This window comes from Tachypleus tridentatus, unplaced genomic scaffold (assembly GCF_004210375.1).
Source record: "Tachypleus tridentatus isolate NWPU-2018 unplaced genomic scaffold, ASM421037v1 Hic_cluster_2, whole genome shotgun sequence".
Classification (NCBI taxonomy): domain Eukaryota; kingdom Metazoa; phylum Arthropoda; class Merostomata; order Xiphosura; family Limulidae; genus Tachypleus; species Tachypleus tridentatus.
In genome coordinates, this window is record NW_027467782.1 from 38,608,598 (window position 1) to 38,630,811 (window position 22,214).

The following is a 22,214-nucleotide window of genomic DNA, read 5'->3' on the forward strand; positions in this document are numbered from 1 at the left end:
ATAATTAGCAAAAGAAATCACTGCCAACCTTTCTAAGTAAACTAATATATTCAAACTGACCACTATAGCTGAGCAGTTAGTGGTATTTTAATCAATTAATTAATTAGTACATTGTTCTAGAAATAAAATCAAATGGTGGTGGGTGCTAACAAACAGTTGCCTTCTCTCTGATCAGCAGTTCAAAACAGTAGCACTGAGAAATTGCCATAACAGAGACAGGGCCAACAAGTTTGGTGGAAGTATGAATCAAACTCCAGATGTTTGAAATGTGAAAACTGAACAAGCTTGAAGTAAAATAAAAAAGACAACAACTTATGAAGCAGTAACTACCCATATTACAAATAGTTTGTCCTGCAGATTTGTACTTAGCAGTAAACAAACAAATATAACATTAGTTTTCTCAGTTGGATGTTTGATATTATAAAAATGGTAATAATTAAAGTTGTTTTGGATTTAATATTCAATTTCCCATAATTCAGCTCCACTGGTTTTAAAAATAATATTATTTTTTTTAGTTTGTTTGTATTTTTATCCATTATCATAAACAAAATAATAATTTGATCTAAGTAAGGGTTTTTCTTCTTCCTGATTTGTAAAACTTATTTGACAGAAAAAATGAATATTATTTACAATGAATATGCATTCTCATTCTTCCTGATTTTTTTAGTGAAGTGTACATCTTTTAGTCTCAAAACTATGGGATGTGGTCTTTTATATGTTGCTTCTGGCTATTTTATTTCAATTTTCAGCAATAATCAGCCATCATGCTGATGTTCCACCTTCCCTTAAATCTTGCCCCCCAGTGGCTCAGCGGTATGTCTGTGGACTTACAACGCTAAAAACCATGTTTCGATACCCGTGGTGGGCAGAGCACAGATAGCTCATTGAGTAGCTTTGTGCTTAATTCAAAACAACAACCTTAAATCTTTGTGCCAGCAGTGAAATGGACATGAGATACAAGAAATTAAATTTGAAATTCATATTGCAATCTAACTCTTTGCATTTATTGAATATGCTATAGAAAATATATTCATAATTTGGGTCCTTGTTGTACTCTAACAATTTGTTAATAACCCTTTCTGTACAAATTGTGAAAATTGCCACATGTAGCGTAAAATGATTTTACCCACCTACCAATAAAATAATTAATTTTTATACACTTTGTTTTTATGAGTGTATTACTTATATAATATGTTCTTGAAAAATATGCGAGTATATTAGTATATAACTTTATTGAATTGTAATACTTACGTAAATGGAAGAATCCTATTTATTATGCCATATTTCAAAGTGTCTGTACTGCATTGACCTGGTTTTCAGAGCATTCATTACAACACTTTCTTGTTTCCTTCCATTTTGGATATCACACTCTGCATCACTTTTTTGGATGCATATTTCAACCACCAGGCAAGGGTGGAATAGAAACTAAAGCATGGACAGTTTTTTTCCAGGCTATTGCTTGCAACCTGCATGAGGATTGCTAGCAACAAATTTCTTTTTAGTGGCAATTCCATCTGAATTATGCATTTCCACCAGTTGCTGTGTGACCATTACGACATACCTCTTGAAAGTAAATATTTTTTTGCAGTATTTTTGTAAACATGAAAACTATTTAGCAGCATACATGTCAGCAAGTGTAGGTCTAGCTTCTTAAACCATGCGTGGGGTTTATGACTTGGCTCATAAAGCTTCAGCAACTGTTCTGCTTTATCAACTGCTCCCATGTTTTCATTAAACTTTTCTATATAGCATAGTTTTTTTGTAAAATTGTCTGGTTCCCCCCCCAAAGTAAGTTTTATCCTTTTCAACAAAATTAGCTGAATATTTTGTGGTTATCACATATACTGCTCTTCTGTCTTCCCATTTTACTATCAGAGCGTTGTCATTACGAACAAAAGCTGTGTCATGACTCTCCAGATGCTCATTAGCGAGCTCTTTTGGGATTTCTCTATTAGTGTAAATAGTAGTCATCCTCATTATATTTTGAGTTTTCAAAAAATGTGCCAATCAAGTACTTGTATACCAGTTGACTACAGTTACATGACACCCTTGTTCAAGAACAGATTCTAATAAATGGACAGTTATTTATTTTTCACTAGATGTAAGCTTATTTACTCCTTCAACATCAAGTAAAGAATATTGATTGTTGGGTATTCTCTGTAGTACGCCCTTAAGCTGTATTCACACCAATTGTTTTCACTGTTGCACATGACAAATAATTTGATGCCTTGTACATTTAGTTTTTATGAATTGGCAAAAGCCTAGTCATCCTTTCCATAGAACTAATGCTTCATCAATTAAAATATGTTCTCCTACATCCACATTTTTCATCAAAAATTTTCTGAAAAGCTCACCAATAGCATCCAAGCTTGTATAAGTTACATTTTTTGACATCATTTATTTTAGTAAAGCATAAAAATTTTACAAATGACATGCACGTCTCTACTTGTTATGGCAGCCCAGAAAAAAATGAATACCTGTTTCATAGGGCATTCTTGCCCAATACTGGTTCATATTGTTATATTTACATATTCTAGTTTAAAAATGAAGAGTAAAAAATGTAAATATATCAATTTAAACGACATCTTTACACTGGATGCCATTTACAAACAGTGATAGTACGACCCAAGGAAACACGGATGGCAACGCCTTGAAGGGTGTGTAGAGTAGCATATGTCAGGCAACTATGATGTGACGTCTTTAAGTGACTGAACCTCTGACACTGGAAACATCGGAGAGGGTTTGGAATGTACGGCCATTCCCTGCAATTTAGATAACCTGCCTTGATGGTGACAGGTGCAGGTGGTTATGTAAATGTCAGAATGAGGATATTGTTCGGTATTGTAACTCCATCTTTGTGAGTGGAGATACGCCTCACTGCAGAAACTCGAGTAGAGAACCCAGCTAAAATCTCTGACTCGGGGATGTTCTTCAAATCCCTCTCAACAATAACTGTTGGATGTTTCCACTGATATGTCTCCAGATCAAAGCTTCTTTTCTGACTTTGGAGAGCTAGCAAGTCCCTACAGTCCCTTCTGAATAAAAAAAGGAGGACATTTGCCCTCAAGGTTTCTCTGAAAGAGAATGTAGGATAATAAAATGAGGTACAACTGGTGGTACAGATGTTGAACATTGCTGATCAGAATCTTCAAGACGTGATTGTTTTCCTATTGACTGTTTTTTCACTATTTTATTTAAATGTTTGTTTGGAGGATCCATAAGAGAAAAGAAACATTTGGTGCCCTCTGATCCCACCCACCATAGAGCCCTATAAGGAGACGCACTACAATGTCAAGCAAAGACACTGCAGCAACGACAGGGTTTTGTGAGCACTACACCCAAACACCTGCATCAGACACAAAGTCCACAACACCTGTTAAGAACTTTCAACACTGGTACCTGGTTGACCATAGCCCAAGTGGACCAGCTGATTGATCCAAGGGGGGCCACCCCAAGGCTGCCTGTCTATAGGAATTCAAGGTCAAAATGGTGTGTTATGGTTGGACCCCCAACCAACAGGATCCTCTCCTCCCCTTCACGGTTCACCACACACGGTAAACACGTGGGTGGATGTTTAGATCCCAGAAGAGGTAATCTGAAAGAACAGAACCTTCCCTGGGAGTTCCCTTCACCACGTACAGGAGTCCACACTGAGGGGTGAGAATAAGAAGTGCAGTAAAAATTAAAATAAAGAAATAAAGTTGTTGTATGGAATAAAATACAGAATGTGAAATATCAATTTTTCAAATCAATTATATACGAGTGTGCGTGTATAACAAATATTTAAAGAAACACATTAGGGATGCTGCAAACACGAAAATTGTGACCATAGTGATGACTACCAGAGCACAAAACTTTAATGATACTGAGAATTATCACAGGGAATATTAGGTAGGAAAGTAAATAACGTTTTTTGCAAAAAGTTGTCATTCGGTTTGAGGAAAAGAACTTGCAAATTTATGCTTTTTCCCAATGTCAATATTTTAATATTTGAAGCAATCCAAAGTTGACTATGTGAGAAATGGCTCAACAGCTCCATGTAACAATCATTACCTACATCTACGAAATTGGAAAAGTTTCAAAACTTGGACACTAGGTTTCGGATAATTAACATGTTGAGAGAGTCACTATTTGTTAATCTTTGACAACAAGAAATGCTCATGAACCAATTCTGGAAAGAATTGTTAGTGGCAACGAAAGTGTTTTTTTGTTGTTTTTTTTGTTATGAGCATACTCAACGTAAGAGACAATTGTTGAATCTCTGTTACACACCTGTACCAACACCGAAGAATGGCTGATATCCAAAAAAAAAAGTTTTGCCTTGTGTTTGGTGAGATCTGGGAAGTGCAGTTTATCACAAACTTTTTGATCCAAATCACAGCTGAAAGATATTGTCATCAGTTGGAGTGATAACACCAAGCACTGGTAAGGAAAAGAACTGCATTAATCAATATAGAAGACTAATGTTTTTTCACGACTTAAGATTGTGTTTTGAATCCTACACACTTCATAAATGACCCTAGAAAAACTTCAGGCCTTAAAATGGGAAGTTGTGCCTCATCGATCCTATTCACTAGATACTGCTCCATCTGATTATCATGTTTTAAGATCCTCACAGCATTACTAAGATGAAGAAAGGTTTGTAAAAACGAGGAACTCAAAACTGACTTAAGATTGTTTTTTGAATCCAAATTCAAGGAATTTTGTTCACGTGGAATCCATAACTTACTTAAAATATGGAATAATGGCATATAAAATGAAGTCAAATACAGTGGTATCTTCTTGAATGACTCCATTCCTGAACTATTTGGTTTTCAAACATATTGTTTGAGAAAAATGTCTTGGTTGTCGAACATAAACTCGGTTCCCGAACAAAGTTGTTTAGCCTGAACCCTGAAATAGCCCGACTGATGAGCTGAACGACCGTTCGACCATTTTCGCCCATGCCAAGTTTGCCCAAAACATTTTGCTCACACATGTCGCTCAGTCCACACCCCACTAAAATCTGTTGTGAACGTTTTCGTTTTTTTTCTAAATATTCTGATTAAATAAGTCATCATGAAGTCAAAGAAGGATAATGAAAGCGGCAAACCAAAAAGAAACGTTGTAAGAGCCACAATAAAGGAGAAAAAAGATCTTGTAACGAAGTACGATATTGGTGTTCGCTTGTCTGACCTTGCTGCACAGTTTGGAATGGCAAAGTCTGTGGTCTGCACCATGCTGAAAAATAAAGGAGGTGATGTTGCAAAAGGAGTGACAGTGCTTACGAAACAAAGATCACAAACAATGGAAGAGGTGTAAAAAGTGTTGTTGATTTGGGCAAACAAAAAACAGTTAACTGGTGATAGCATTTTTGAGACCATCATTTGTGAGAAAGCAAAGCAGTTTTATGCTGACCTCCTGAAAAATACTTCTGGAACGAGTGCTGATCCAAGTGATGTCTTTAAGGCTAGTAGGAGTGTTTTGAAAAATATTGGAAGAGAAGTGACATACATAGCTTCGTGAGACATGGGAGGGTGCTCATTCTAACAAAGATGCTGCTGATAAATTTGTCAGGGAATTTAAGGACTATGTAGAAGCTGAGGGTTTTATTCCCGAACAAGTGTTCAACTGTGATGAGACAGGCCTTTTTTGTAAGAAAATGCCAAAGACAACCTACGTCACCAAGGAGGAGAAGTCACTGCTAGGGCACAAGCCAATGAAGGACAGGCTAACTCTATTGTCATGTAATAATGCAAGTGGGGTCTTAAAACTTAAGCCTTTGCTTGTTTACCATTCTGAGAACCCAGTTGTTTTTTTAAAAAAATAATTTTCTGAAAAGAAAATTAAATGTCATGTGGAGGGCTAATAGTAAAGTATGACACAGAGTTAACCCTCAGAGAGTTCTGGAAAAATCACTTTAATAATCTCCATTGCTTGAGGATCATAGACAAAGCCTGGAAGGAAGTGTCTTTGAGGACCATGAACGCAACCTGGAAGAAATTGCAACCAGATTCAGTAGCAGATAGAGATTTTGAAGACTTTGAGTCTGAGCCTATTGTCGAGGATATTGTCTCACTAGGCAAGTGTATGGGCTTGAATGTGAGTGGTGATGATGTGTAGGAGTTGGTGGAAGACCACAACACTGAGCTCACCATGGAAGAACTCCAAGACCTTCAGAAGGAGCAGCAACAGAAGGCAACACTGAGGAAGTGTCTTCAGATGAGGAGGAGGGAAGGGAGGGTGTTCCTAGTTCATTAATCAAGGAAAGTGTGGAAAATAGGGAGAGTTGCAAAGTTTTGTGGAAAAATTTCACCCTGACAAAGCTGTAGCAAACTGCAGCATAAACCTTTTCAATGACAATGCCATGTCTTACTTCTGAAACATTTTAAAATGCAGGCAGAAACAAATCTTATTAGACAAGTTTTTAGTGAGAAATAGGTCCAGTGAGTCTCAATCGTGTTGTAGTGGTGCAAGGAGAGAGAAAAGAGAAAAAACCCAGAAGGAAAGTCACCTGACGTTTTTATGGAAGGTGACTCCCCTTCCAATAATCTTATAACCTTTCATAAGATCACTTCTTACTCTTCTTTACTCAGCATTTCCCTGCATGCAACCTAAAATCTTGTTTTCCTTATGATTAACTAACATATATTGTCTAGAAGACCTTAGGAACACTAACAATTATGCCTCAATCTTACTTACTTGATTTTACAATGTCTTAAATGCAATATGAGGTCCAGAAATTTATTAACTTCACCTTATTTTAGTTCTTTTATCCTCTGTTCTCTTACACTCCTAGGTATGTTTTAGTATTGTATATAGAATCCAGGTTAACTGGGTAACAACTAAAATATTCCTGGTTGACCAAGTATGATAATGACTGAAAATGTCTGATGACCATTGCTGTCAGTGAACAAAGGTAATGAGGTGACCTTATTCACTGGACAAAGAATGTAAGTTGAAATTCTTGATATGAGCCTACTTTCTTTGTTCACACTTTTACTAAATGATCAAAAGAAAGATGCACTACTTTGAAGAGCTAAATATTTAGCATTACAGATATCAATCTTGAAGTAAAGAGGACTGGAAGGTTAAACACCAACCATCTTGTAGAAGAGGAACATTGTATTGTTTGAAATGGTAAGTGAGCTGCATCAGCTATTCCAATTTATCAGTACAATAATGAATTTTAGTAGTCTGTTCTCTTTATTATACTTTTAAAATTAAACAATAAGTTATTCTCTTGTAAACACTCTTAAACTCCTATATTTTGTTTGTTTTAATTGATTTTTTCCTAGTGTTTTCCTAGCATCATTACAATATGTACCTGATTTGCATGTTTGTTTGTTTTTCTTTAATTAATTTTTTTACCTAGTGTTTTCCTAGCATCATTACAATATGTTACTGATTTGCATGTTTGTTTGTTTTTTCTCTTCATCATTTAGTACTGAAACTTATGTTAGTGAACTTTCTATTTGTCTTTCCTACAAGAAAACATCTCTTAAACAGCAACTTCTATAACTTTTTTAAGAAATAAAAATTCATCCAATGTTTTAGGTAAAATAAAATATCTTCTATTTCTAAACTATTTGGTTCAGAGACATCTCAAGAAATATTTCTAAAACAGAGGGTTAAAGTCAGAAGCAATGAATTTGCCATTACAGGCAAGTGCTTACAATCAGATTCGATCATTTATAATATGTAAGACTCATTTAAGTCATATTGTAGATTTGCAGCTATATATACACATAATAGTAAATGTTGGTCTGTTCTTTTACATTCTTAACCCTGCATTAGAATTTCACCCACATAAAACAGCTGCTCAAATAGGTACAGTAATCTGAAATTACACAAAGTCCATTATTTCAATGGCATTTACTGTATATGTATACTAAGAACAATACATCTCTTTGGTAACCTGCTGCTGATATTACCAGCAAGTGGCAACAAGTTAATCCCAATCACATTATGTCAGGGCTTACAGAATGTTATCAAGACTGCATAGATTTCTTTGAAGACCTGACTGACAATTGCCATATTTTATATCCAAGAAGCTGCTGTGGTAGTGACATTTTCCATTAGTAAGCTACAAGGTAGGTATCTGGAGGTTTTAAATAAAGCTGCTGATAAACCTAGCAATTTTTATTAGAACTCATAATCAAGTGTTCTTCATAAACCCAATATAGGAGAACTAAAATTAATTTAGTACATCACTTCTTAGCTTGCAGCCTGAGCAAATATAATTATTGTCAGAAAACAACAAAATTATAAACCCTGTCATTTTGAAAATCCTTCAAAGGTAATGAGCACATTGTTTTTTTGTAACTTACAAGAGGGTAAAAATTGTAGATAATGGAAAAGTAATTAAAAGTTTTAATGACATTATAAAATCTAAAAAATTATCAAATGTTTATACCCCAGTATTTTAGTAGTATTAAAAAGGATAAACAAATTCTTGCTTTTATGACCTTGATGTTATGCACATAAAACACTTTTACAGGGGCATAAAAACTGTCAGTGTTGAGTTCCTTTAGATTTTTTTATGAGTAAAAATTTCTGAAGACAGTGATTGTATAGACTTATGAAAAGTTAACAAATGTTTGAAAACGTCTTGATATTACTATTTTTGAATACAATTTTCATGATAACAAAACACTGCATTTACATCTCAAAAGGTCCAAAATCAAATTCTATGACTACATGATGCACTAAACTCATACCTCACTGAATAACAAAATATACAACATGATTACTCCAGTTATGTTTTACCAGATAAGGAAGATCATCAACATCTAAAGGCTATAATTACCTTTCTTCAGAAATGAAATTCACAACATAATCACCAAATCAATGTAGTTAAACCCCACTATGTAATAAAGCATGTATCAAAACTACTCAAAAAACATAACTGATTATAACCAGAAAAAAAAAATACATACCAGCACTGTTTGTACACTAAGTCCTGTCTAATCAGATAAAACATTGTACAGTGGCCAGCTGTGGTTTTGTGCAGAGAAAACCCATACAATGGCTCTCTGTGGAGAGCATATGTCAGCTTCCACTTGATAAATCCACTACTGCTGCTACATAGCACATGAACACATTAGCAAATTTTTTATATGTATGGAATTTTTCCATTGTCTTGTGACTCCTAAAAATAACCCTCAAAGCTGATAATGAAAACATAAGGATATGAGCTACCTCAGATATAATTTTTTTTCACCTTTAAGAGATTGTAGATTGACCAAATGTTATTATTTTACCTGAATAATAAATATAAAAAGGTTCAGTCATAAAAGTGACATATTCTGATAAAATATAATAACTTTTAAATAGTTGTGTGAAACAAAATGAAGAAAAATTGCAAATATACTTTGAGAATGTAACGTAACAAGCTAGAAACATAAAATCCCTCTGAATGCATTAATTAATATAAAAACTACATGTACTTTGGACTTCAAAGGTTTATTATATGCATTAATGATCTAATGATTTCATTCATAAATAATTTCAGTCAGACAATATGGTGAGTGGATGGTAGATAATATTCTAGACATATCAGACAGAATGCGTTTGTTTTGTTATAGCAAAGCAACAACGGGCTATCTGCTGTGTCCACCAAAGGGAATCAAAGCCCTGATTTTAGCAATGTAAATTCAAACACTTACCTCTCTCCTACTAGGGAACAGACAATGAACACTTGTATAACAGTTGTTATGGAGTGAATACCTTTTCTAAGTTAACATTCACAAACTTCATATTATAAAAACTGTTGTTATAACAAACTACTTACATCAATTGTATTCCAACCACTACTGTAGTTGTTGTATGCCAGTGAGCCTTATAAGCTGTTAAATGCAATGGTAGCCCACATCAAGATCTTATATCAAGGTTAAAATAGCCTTCTTATTTACAAATTATAAACTTCTCTAAAAAAAAGATTCCTAATTCTTTTAGCTTGTTTCACCACAGTCAAATACATTAGACTACTGAAGGTTTTTCAATGTGTGTAAATATTCATACTTAAATAATTTTAAACCTTTACACCACTATTATTTTCCAATGGGATTCCAAACATATTTATACATGGTGTCTTTGTTGTTAAAATTTGCAATAATTTTATCAAGATACAAATAATAGTTGATACTATGGAATAAGAACCAGAATCTCATTTGATTAAGTAAGTGGTTCAAAAGTTGTATGAAGTTCAAAGTTAGAAAATTGAAAACAGATGTTTAATTTCAAAGAGAATGGCTGATATTTACCTGTATTTTGCAGTAAAAACAATATTTCATGGTTAAGAAGGCTCCAATACATACAAAGATACATTAACAAATCCACCATCATATCATATTATTTACAGTTGGTGGCCCGGGATGGCCAGGTGGGTTAAAGCATGCGACTTGTTATCTGAGGGTCTCGGAAGAGCAACGACTTAACACTACCTATTGCCAACCCTAGGTTAGTCTTTTACCAAACATGCTTGACCTTTCAGTTGTGGAGGCGTTATAATGTGATGGTCTATCCAACTGTACGTTGGTAAAAGAGTAGCTCAAGAGTTGGCATTGGGTGGTGATGACTAGCAACCTTCCCTCTAGTCTTAAATTAGGGACAACTAGCGCAGGTAGCCCTCGAGTAGCTTTGCGCGAAATTCAAAAACAAAACAACAATTTACAGTAGGAAAATAATTAAATGTATAAAACAATTACCTTTTAAAATTATGCAAGAGTGTACACGTTATCTTATATAATTATAGATAACTCAATTGTTAAAATATTATGCTAAAAATATTTTTAAAATTGTTTTACAAACTGCGAAAGTTTATGACTGTATATATACATATATGGCCCGACATGGCCAAGCGTGTTAAAGTGTTCGACTCGTAATCCGAGGGTCACGGGTTCGAATCCCGGTCACACCAAACACGCTCGCCCACCAAGCCATGGGGGCTTTATAATGTTACAGTCAATCACACTATTCGTTGGTAAAGGAGTAGCAGTCTCCATATAAGGCAAACACCGAGGTGGATATTCAGGTCTCAGAGGAAATAACATAAATGTAGAACCTTCCAGGAGTACAAGAGAAGCAAAATAACAAAATAATGTACTTTTAAGTCTATCCACCTAACAAAACATATTTTGTTGTGTTACTTTTCGCGTAATGTTTCTGATACAAAGAAACGAAGACAACATGTAGTATTCAGTATTCAGTTTCCTTTATTGAGTCATTTGTACTTCGTGGATTATTTCTGAATTTGAAGTTTCTCACTCCACCTTATCACCAGACAGAAGAAATATTTTCTAATACCTGTAATTACTTTGAGAGTCCCGTCACATTAAACATGCTCGCCCTTTTAACCGTGGGAAGGTTATAATGTGACGATCAATCCCATAATTCGTTGGTAAAATATTAGCCCAAAAGTTGGCGCTGGGTGGTGATGACTAGCTGCCTTCCCTCTAGTCTTAAACTGCTAAATTAGGAATGTCTAGCGCAGATAGCCCTCGAGCAGTTTTGCACGAAATTCAAAACAAACAAACAAATATATACATATATAAAGTATAATCAGTACATGTGTATTTTTATCAAATCAACACTGAAATGGTGAAAATGTTTTTATATTAAATTTGTATAAAATACGCAAATATTTGAGATTTAAGTAATAATCTTTTATTGTGGAAATTATATGTATTTTATCCAAAACGTCACAAGCATAAGCAAAATAAGTAACTGAACAGTTTAAGAACTTTTTTCATCTTCATTAATATCAGACCCTTTGGCTTTCTATTAATGGCCAGTGATCCCAAAACAATGTATGTATATATGTGTGTGTGTGTGTGAAATTGAATGCTTCGAATGAACATCCTTAATGAGTTGTGTTATATGCCACAACAGCAGTTTCTTTGGTACTACATTGTCAATCAAAGACTATAGCTTTAAGAACTAATATTTTATTCTTAATCTGCTAAATGTATTATTTCTATTGCTAATATTCTTAAGGTTACGTTTTAGGACTTAATTGACACCTAATGAAATACAATTTAGATTTTAGAAAGGTGCTCATACTGATGTCCAAGCCTCAAATGGTACAGCGGTTTGTTTGCAGGCTCACACCACTAAAACCCGGGTTTCGAAGCCCATGGTAGGCAGAGCACAGATAGCCCATTGTGCAGCTTTGTGCTTAATTCTGAACAAACAAACAAACAAACTGATGTCCAACGAATTTTCACTCGGAATTTGAAAAGTTTATTACAAAACTATACTGCTTTGAAAATGTAAGTCTTTCTATTCGAAATTTTGAGTAACTTACAAGTTATTGTATCACAAAACATTATGAACTCAAATAATAAATGAGCCATTTATCCCAATCTCATATACACTTTGAAGTACTTTAATTAATAGTTTGTAATTGCAATAATAAACTCACAACTACCGCTACTACCAGCTTTGATCAACATCCGACGTAGAATTTTAGTTTTACACATTTCGTGGGCATGAGTACCAGTTTTAGTACTAATGCAATATTAAACATTACAGATTAAAATCACATTAATTACTTACCTTAGGATCTGGAGACAACTATTGTGATATCATCCAAGTCCTATTTGTCACCTTTTAACCTCATAATACTGTTAGAATTACAAAATATTCCATTCTGCTAACAATGACAAGAATATAAGCATACGTGCGCTTTTAATATTCTTAATATGACGAGAATTTTTTGCAGATTCGCTTGGCACTTTTGGAATTGTTGAAGTCGTTCGATAACACATGTAGCTTACTACGCAGGTCACTGACAATTTGCAAGCAAAATATTGCATTCAATACGTTGGGGTTAAAAGATATGATGCAGTAAAATGTTTATAGATTTATTTATGTGAAGTGATGCCCCCAAGGAAAAACCAAACGAATCAGGAAAGAAAATTTACAAGAAGAAAAAATTATCAAAGTGAAACATATTTAAATTTTATTGTCGTGTACAAGGACATTGTAAATATTAACCAGTGCAATATTTGTACTTGTAAAAATGTACTGTAACTTGAATTTACTGTAGCTGCTAAGCCTAATGCTAGTCTGTGAGGGTTAATACGAAAACGAGTTAGTTAACCACATAATTAATAATTGTTCATTCTCATTACAAGTAGTGTCTGCCGAATTATGTAAGTAGATTTGGACAACATTTTAAAATGAAATTATTAGTATATAACTTATAAGTAGGGACTACATAAATTGTAAATTTACAATTTTTAGACTTTAAAGGCAATGGTGAAAACGTGCTTTGAATTGTGGCTGTATTGTAATAAGAAAAGGTATTTCTAGTGGTTGAGTGAGTCCTACAGGTTATTATGGTTTTATTCTTACTGTCACTTGTACACGTGAAGCAACTAGTAAAGCTTCAAGAGCACTTAACAGGGCAAGTACTTCTCTTTATAACTTAATTGTATTAATGACTCTTTATGTGCAAGTTTTAAACTATGAAAACTAGTTTTATAATATTAAATAGTTTTTCATTAAAACAAATTCAGATACAAGACCAAAAACAGCATGGGTAGATAATTGCACTTTGCAGTCACTTTGGATCTTTAGTTAATTGGTTGATACCTTTACCAAAACCTGATTGGCCAAAATACAGATAACTGTTGCACACTTTGTGAAAATTTGATCTACAGCTGGCCACAAAACAGATGTCAACATGCTACAACATTCAGTGATTAAGTGTGCTGATCCTGTATTGATAAAGTAACATTGATACAGGAAAAGAAGAAAGTGACAGTGTAGATGTAATGGTTCAGACTTAGAGGTCAAAATTGCATAAAAAACAGGTGTGAAAGAACTGCAAGGTAAATTAAAAGTATGAAGAAAGAGAAAATGAAGGACTGATTCATCTATTCCACTGGAGAGTGATGAAGATGAAATGTGTAGCAGTACTTCTGAGGATCCCATAGAGTTTGTGACACTGAATGAATGATGCAGATAATTCAAGAACTGAAGTGTAAACGCAAGACATTGTTGTGGTATTTCAACGTGGCACAGGAGCAATGCCGATTCAATTTGGTATTGAATCCACAACAATATTAAACTTTCCAAATCAAGAAGCTTGATGAAAAGCATCAAGTTTCAGTGCTCTTGAAAAGAGCAGGTGATTGCTTGCATTCTGCATGGCAGGATTAAGGATTCTTTGTACTACGTTACTTCCAAGAGATCCAGATGATCTTATGAACATGACTGGAAATACAATTAAATCTGATGATACAAAACTATTCTCATATGCCAACAATATGCAACAAGTTTTGCCAGAGAAAGTTACACTTGCACTGATATGTTAGTCAGTGATGTTTAAAGAAATGAAAGATAGATTGAAGAACAAACTTTTGAAATAGCTAGATGAGAATTATCCCACTGATGTGAAGGTCATGGCCTTTGTACCTACTCTGAAAACAAAAAGCAAGAATGAGAACAAATAGTTAATAACATAACATACACATCTTCCAAGTTTACTACTGTGTACTATGGGAGTCAAAAACTTTCAATAGCATTACTAAATCTGCATATTTTTTTCATAAAACTTTGTAGGAGATTTTTGTTCAACCAGAAAACTCTAAAAGTGAGTTTTAGCTCATTCTAGAATGATGTTATTTATTAAGGATAGCCATTCAGCACAAATCCTGGGTGTCTGGCCTGTGGAAGCAGTGTTAAAAATTTGCAAACAGTCTAAAAAAGTTGATTTATATTTGTAATTTTAATGTATTTGAACAGAAACTAAAATAAATGGTTATCTTTGTTGATGGTGGCACTATTTTTCTCTCACTTTGACTATCTGAATTAGATTTACATTGCTTAGCTTTAGGCCAGACCATAAAATAACTTGTTGTTGCAAAATTCATGGTTAAATTTCAAAATTTCGTAATCAGAATGAGAATTGATACATGAGTTAGTTTCATGCAAAGTAATCAATTAATTTTATGAAAATAATCAACTTGTGTGTCCAATTATTACCATCTTCAATATTCAGTAATCAAAATTAATCTTTTAGAGGCAGTTCACGTCTTGCACAGAAAGCTGTCTTTTTATGTCTGCCTTAGAAATTTCCATGCTACTTGTGAATTTCTGCTGATTGTGTGAGTGACTAATTTTCTCACACAGGTTGTGTAGTAATGATGGATTACAGTCATGTTGACTAATTGTTTTTCAATTACATTGTGATGCTTCTTGTTTGGTGATATTGTTTTGTCTGGTGCACATGAGATGGTGTGTAAGGCAAAGATGAGACTGTTTCTTGTTTCTGTTTTTTTGTAGTATTCTTTGGCTAGTGTATCAAATCTGATTTTGAAATAACCAAATACTTTGTTGAGGTCAGAAAATGACTGATTTGGGGTATATTCAGTGGTGATGCACACCAACACACACACATCCTAAATAGATCAGATGAATTTAAGTTGGGTCTGGTAAATGCAAATTCTGGGTGTTATTTACCTCATTTTACTGCTTTAATATCATGCTGAAAAGGTGTGGTCAGTTCTTATAAACTTATGAGAAGACAGTGCATTAGCATTCAAAATATTAGTCAAACAAGGTATCCAAGGCTACCTTAACTTTTACCAGTGTTTGAAACTGCAGAATTTTCTGTTGACCTTTTAACATGTCTTTAACACTTTGTAATTTCATAATTATCATCAACATTGTCTGTAGAAAAGTATGAAGAAAAACAGTATGAAAGGCTGTGTAAAATCATACTTCCATATAGTTATCTTATAAGTACCACATTAATGTCAAATTCATAAAGTGTAATTTTCATCTTAACAGCTGTCACATTTTCTTTATTTTTAATGAACATTTATTACATAATATGTTTTGAATATTTTAAAACTCTAATTATCTTTGTAATGCATGATTTGTTTACTTAATCAATGAAATAGTATGCCATGTTTATTAAAGTTATTGATACAAAGGTTCAAACAAATTGTTGGTAATATAAGAGTAATCACACTCTACTCACATTACCTTAGGTAGATCAACAAGTAGGAAGAAAAAGAAGGAAATTGAGGACCTGAACTTGACATTAAAATCTGTAACAACACAGAAAGATGAGAAAGGTAAAATACTACTCTTTATATTAAGAAATAGGTTTTTTTTCTGTCACCTTTCCTTGCTTGTGGAGAATGAAGTTAATGTTAGATAACACTGCACAACAAAGTTTTTGCATCTTGAACACTGTTGGGTGTTCCTTATAGATTTTTGGCTGCTGATAATGAAAATCACATCCACATTTGCCCATTACGTACAGTTTCATTGAAATCTTCAGTTTTGCTACAATGGGAAAACAATATCAGGGCAACTGGAATTTGTCAATGCTTGCCGACTACTGTTGGACACTGCAACGTGATGCACCGGACATTGAATACAAACAAAAATCAGGAGCAAAACACTTTTAATTATGTTGAACTTAATAGCATATTAGAAACATAAACGCAATTAAATAAGTTATTGCCAGTAAACAGTTAGCTGTCTATTTCTCAAAGTTTCTACTGATGAAGCAAAACCAAAACTATATTTGTGCATACCCACCAGATACCTGTCACAATCAGCAAAACCTTTTCAGGAAGCAAAACATTTTAAAAAAATTGTTGTGCAGTATAATTTGTGTATGAAGTATAAAGGTTTATTTTATTTTTACCTAATACAAATGCTAGATTAGACAAGCTTTCCCATAAGTTATTTCTATGTAATTTGATAGAGAGTGTGAGCAAGAAATTCTGAAATTTGTATATTCCTATTGTTGTATGACTTTCAACATAACAAGTACGTGATATGTATCTCAGGACAAATGGTTATACCAAAATAAAACTGAAAACAATGTTTTGACCTTCTCAGGTCATCTTCAGATTAACAAGAAGGGGATTGCAACAGTTGTTCTGAAATACATTTTTACTTCAAGTTGGTTTCTTGTCATCACGAAATACATGATATATTGTTAATCACTTAACCTCTCCCTACATGTTGATATGGCATGTTTTTGTAAACATATAAATACAAAGATTTTTCTTTTTTTTCTTTTTTTCCAGTGTTGCTTTTGCTTGTTTTGAAGTGGTGTAAAATGAGCAGGAGAATATGTCAATGTGAGGTTTAATAGTACTAAAAAACATAGGATTTTATAGTTAACTGAAGACTTTAAGAATTACTACATAAAGTGTTATTAATACAGATTATCTTTGGATACATCAATGATCTGGCTGTCTAAGTTGGTGATAAAGGTTTTTAAGATATTATTTCTTAGAAATAGCAAATAACATAAGTTGAATCTTTCAAACTGAGTTATTCAAGAAAAAGTTAAAATACTTTCCAGAATTACTGTGGTTTTTATACCTTATGTATTATATAGAAACTGAAATACATCATGATGTATTCTACCATATTACTATTGCTCTTGATATGTAGTCATAAATGTGTTTAAAGATGGAACCTCTTTGCTTTCTGCTTTTAGAGATACATTTCCCTGACATAAGTGACGATTTTTCAGCATTAGTCATATATAAAAGAATTTCTAAAGTTTGGAACATCAGGTTTACAATTTCACCCATTTAAAGTTCTAAATATTTATTTTTCATTATTTGTTTAAGGTCTGGCACTAAAATTGTACTAATGTATAACTTGTAATTATAAATATTTATTCTTTATCAGTGAGAGTTAAATATTTTCTTAAGGAGTGGTTGGAAAGAAATACAGTTTTATTCCATATGAGTTCTGCAGTTATAACACTTAGAGAGACATAAATCAGGTAGATAATTGTGACTAACCAACAATAATTGGCTTTATAAGTACAATGAAATTATTTACATAGCTACACCTCATTCAAAACAAAAAAGCATAAGCTATTATATTACTGTAACTTCATTGAATGTTATTTTTATACATTTTAAAAATGCATGTTGGTACATTTTATCTGTTTTTATAACTTTAAAAATTAAAACAAAAAAAAGTGTGTGGTGCAAGTATTGTGAACATATTAACTGAAAGCATGAATTCTTATACTGTACATAGCTATCTTTAATATTAAATTAGTTTTCATAATTTTTGTGTGTTTTTCAATAGTTAGGTCACTGATACTCTTAGGGTGAATCAAAACAAGTGTTCAAAGTCTGCTTTATGTAAATCACACACCACAGCATTGAAGTGTTTTATCTTGTTACTCTCAACATGGCTACAGTTCAGTTATATTCATCTCTTGCAGAAAGGTGATATAACTATTTTAATTTCAGGAACTGATCCTAAATCTGCACTGTATGTTTTTTATAAGTAAGAACAGTGTAAGAAAGGTGACAAATGCAAGTTTTCCCACGATGATGTTGAAAATAAGAGTGAAAAGAAGAGTATTTATGTAGACTTGAGAGATGAAGGTAATGTAGTTTATTTTTTTATCTATGCATCTATTATCTGTTAAAAATGTGAAGTGTAAAGGTCTTTTAAATCAACTGTATGGTTTTCTGTGTTTGCATTATTAGTGTTAGACTACTGAAGCATTTTAAGAGTTTAAATGGCAATCTTCAGTTGTACCTTTTAGAAAATTAATGTAGATAAATCTAATTCTGTTAAGGGTTTATATCTTTCATTTCAAATATAAAAAAGTTTAAATTCTATATTTTTTGGTCAAGATGAATTTTTATCTAATAAATAATTTGGATTTCAATCAATTATTGCATACTGCACTTGATAAACCAGAATAAACATATGATATCATAGAAGAATATTCCTGCAGCTTTCAAATAGTCAAAAATATTTTCAGAAGTAAAACCACAACAACAAAAGAAACAAAATTCCTGTCTTTGGTATTTTTCCTCTTTTTCCCTGAGCCTTACATTAAGATCACTTGTTCACTTTTATGAGAGCTCTGGGTATCTCGTATGTTGACAAACCAAATTACTGCTGCAGTAATATATGATCAGTGTATTGACTATAGAAATTCCCATTACAGCTGAACATGCTACTGGTAAGATTTCCCAGGAATTTAGTTCAAAGTTATCTACAGACTTTAATTCTCAGGAAATTAGATTCATGGGTTTAGCCAGTGATTTCTTCTTCTTTTCAGTAAAACAATGTTTCTAAGTAAGAATGTAATCAATAAGAAGACATTTGGACTCTCTGTTTTTCTTTGTTTTTAACACTTTTTATTTTAGCCTGTCATATTCCACACCATTTCAAGAGTTTTAGTTTTCCACTACTTTTCATGCTTCCAAGTTGTTTGCTTTTGGAGAGAATTGCTCTTCTCATACTTTTGTTTCTGTTGATACCAGTTCTACCAGGGGACCGGTACATGTTGATAAACTTTACTACACTTCAAATCTGGTTGATATACCTATGGTAGTTGTGACTCAGATATCATTTGTGTGGCTTTACTCTTATTTACACATGGGAGAATTGAGTATTTCATGTCATTAATGTATGGATTTTGGTAAGTTAGATATTTATATGTCCTTTATCACCTAAGTTATTTTAAATGAATTGTAAATGAGATGTTGATTATTAATTGTGTTATTACTAGATACATTTAATCACTTTGCAAGTACATTAATCTTACATACTTTGTGGTCTCAACAGTTCATTATTAGTAATTTAACTAGGTATGTTTAGCCTAGATTGTTTATAAGTTGCAATTATTGCTACTAGTAACATATAATTATTTTATTTTTCAAAATTGTTAATCATGTGCTAAACCATTTTCCCTTCATAATCCACAATTTAAAATTCTTCCCCACAGTGTCCACTTCATTGCCCTAAATCATGTTTTCCATTTCAGGACTTTCCTGTTTGTTTGGACAAACCTCAATTCTTTTTTCACTCTATGATAATTTGTGCTCTTCTCTCTATGAATAACTAGATAATGTTTGCTTCTACTCATTCACAGTCCATAGACCACACTCCACTGATTCTACAAGATACAATAGAGGGAGGATTCCTCATGATAGTGGGAGAAATCCATTCTTATCTCCTCTCAATAACCCATTCATTTGGGTAGTTTTCTTCTTTTCAACCTCATTTGGGCCCAGCCTTCTCCTTTTCAGGTTTGGAGCAAGCAGTTCACATGTTCTTCACCTCACATTTCTTGCAGTTAAATGTATTCTATCTTTGTGGGGATGTGAACTATGGATCAAACTTGTATGTATTCACTTTAGTGGGAACTGAGAGATCAGTGAAACTTCTCACCCATACACACTGCCTGCATCCATATACTAGTAACAACATTTACTAGTTCATGTCTTGCCTTATGTATTGTATGTTATAAAATGTTTTTCATTTTAAGTTTAATTGTCTTCATTAGTAAAACTTGATTTCTTTGCTTATGTGATGTTAACATGCATCTGCTTGCAGAAGAACTGAGTCAGTTAACCAATCAAAATAAGAGTTTGTGATACTTATTTTAGCAATCAATCAAAATTATGATTAAATCAGTTGTCATGAAAGTAATAAACTAATTGAAATTAATGTTTCTAGTTATTCCAAATATCCAGATGATCAAAATATTTGTTAGGTACAAACTTGCATAAGAGGCAGGTGTGGGGATGCTTTATGACTTCCATTTCCATTAAATTTACTATTCCTGTCATTGTTACTGTAAAGCTACAGAAGCTATCTATCACTGCACCAATTTTGAACCATTGACTGTCAACTTTCTGGCTATTTTAATAAGGTGTAAATTTATTGTATTTTGATTTTTTTCTCACACTGTGTGATGTTTTTGCTTTACAATTGTATCACTATTATTTAAAGTTGTATAAGTGTGAGCCCAAGTGGTCCAGTCATTCATATTTTTAGTATTTAATAACTGTATTCTTCAGTTATGTATGAGAGAATGCAGGTGAGGTGAAGGGATCCATAGGGGTAAACATTATGCACATTTTTCAGAAAATAATAATAATATTGTTTTATATTATATTTAAATAGACATGAATTTAAGGTAGAGATCAAGGGAGTTGAAACCCCATCCCTTCTAGCTGTTTTTTTTTTTTAAGTAATACCTGTATCATTTAATGTTTTTATCTGTGGGGTCTTAACTCCTCCCTCCATTTCCCCCCATTCATTTAATTAGGAAAACAGTCAATAGTATTGAAAATAAATATGAGGTTTCAATATCTGTTTGATTGGTCTATTAATTACCTTTATTATTATTTATTTGAATTTACTTTATTTTGAATCTGTAACAGTCAGGTGTAGATTCAGCCATTAACTTATGAATACAATAATATGAACATCAACTGAATGTTTCCCTGGTAAATTATCAGGCCTTGGTTTTTATCCAGAAATTAACAGTGTGCATGCATTCTAGACTTTATGGAGATTTGTTTTTATTAAAGGTAGCGTTATTTTTCTGAATTTATAATGCACAGTGGAGGGATTTAGACATTTTCATTGTTGGTTGGTTAGCTTGGCATTTCATGGTGCAAAGCAACTAGGCTGTCTGCACCAGACATTTTGGTAATGAAGTTAGAAAAAATTACCTTTTTTTATCTAAGTGGTAATAAAAAACTTTATTTTAACCAAAATTTTGAAAAAATTTATGGTTATTATTTCTTACATCATTTGTAGCCCTTATATTTATGACACTTGTAGCTCTTGTAACATATGCCTACTTTAAAATCTGTTTTTCATTGTTTGAAAGTTATAATGTCACAAGTGTTTTAGTACTGTTGATATCCAAAATAAGTAAAAATGCAAGTGACAAAAAGGAATTGAAAACAGACTGATGTTTGCAAACACTAAAATGTGAATAGAGGTGTAGACATGGTTTTCCTTTCAAAATATAATAATTTATTTCAATTAAAGTTTAAAATGTTTGTCTGTTTTTGTATTCTAATTGATCACATTAGTAGAAATACAGATATAGATTTTAAGTTGTTCATTACAACCTATATGAACTAATAATAATAGACTTTCTAATTAATTTTATCACTAATGACTTCTAACACATAGGTATAAATAATAAAAACAATGAATGTGATGTACACTTATTAATTAAACTACTAGAAGTCTAATTAGACCCCCTCTTCATAAAAGAAATAGAGAAACTATTCTTGCTTTGACAGTTGTTGCTATAACAGTTGTTGAGAAAGTTTAAATATGCTTGGATATAGCACATAGACTATCATGTGTTGATAAAGTTAAAATATAGGTTGTTTTTTATAGCTTAGTAGTTTCTTTTCTGTTCCCTTTGTTGTGAATTCTGAATGTATTTGTGTATAAAATTA

General features: G+C 32.8%; 1 protein-coding gene across 4 annotated transcripts in view; it reads left to right on the plus strand.

The window, feature by feature from the left end:
• The window catches only part of LOC143242565 (serine/threonine-protein kinase atr-like), a 100,837-nt gene that overhangs the window by 77,384 nt on the left and 1,239 nt on the right, over positions 1–22,214 (plus strand). Inside the window, exons 1-4 of one of the 4 annotated variants that reach the window (XR_013022934.1) lie at positions 12,725–13,136; positions 15,984–16,070; positions 18,234–18,371; positions 19,266–19,423. The exons of the other annotated variants lie outside the window; for them this stretch is intronic. The gene's annotated coding sequence lies outside the window, so the exon portion shown is untranslated. Of the gene's footprint in view, positions 1–12,724; positions 13,137–15,983; positions 16,071–18,233; positions 18,372–19,265; positions 19,424–22,214 lie in introns of those variants that run through there. 4 annotated transcript variants of the gene reach the window in all.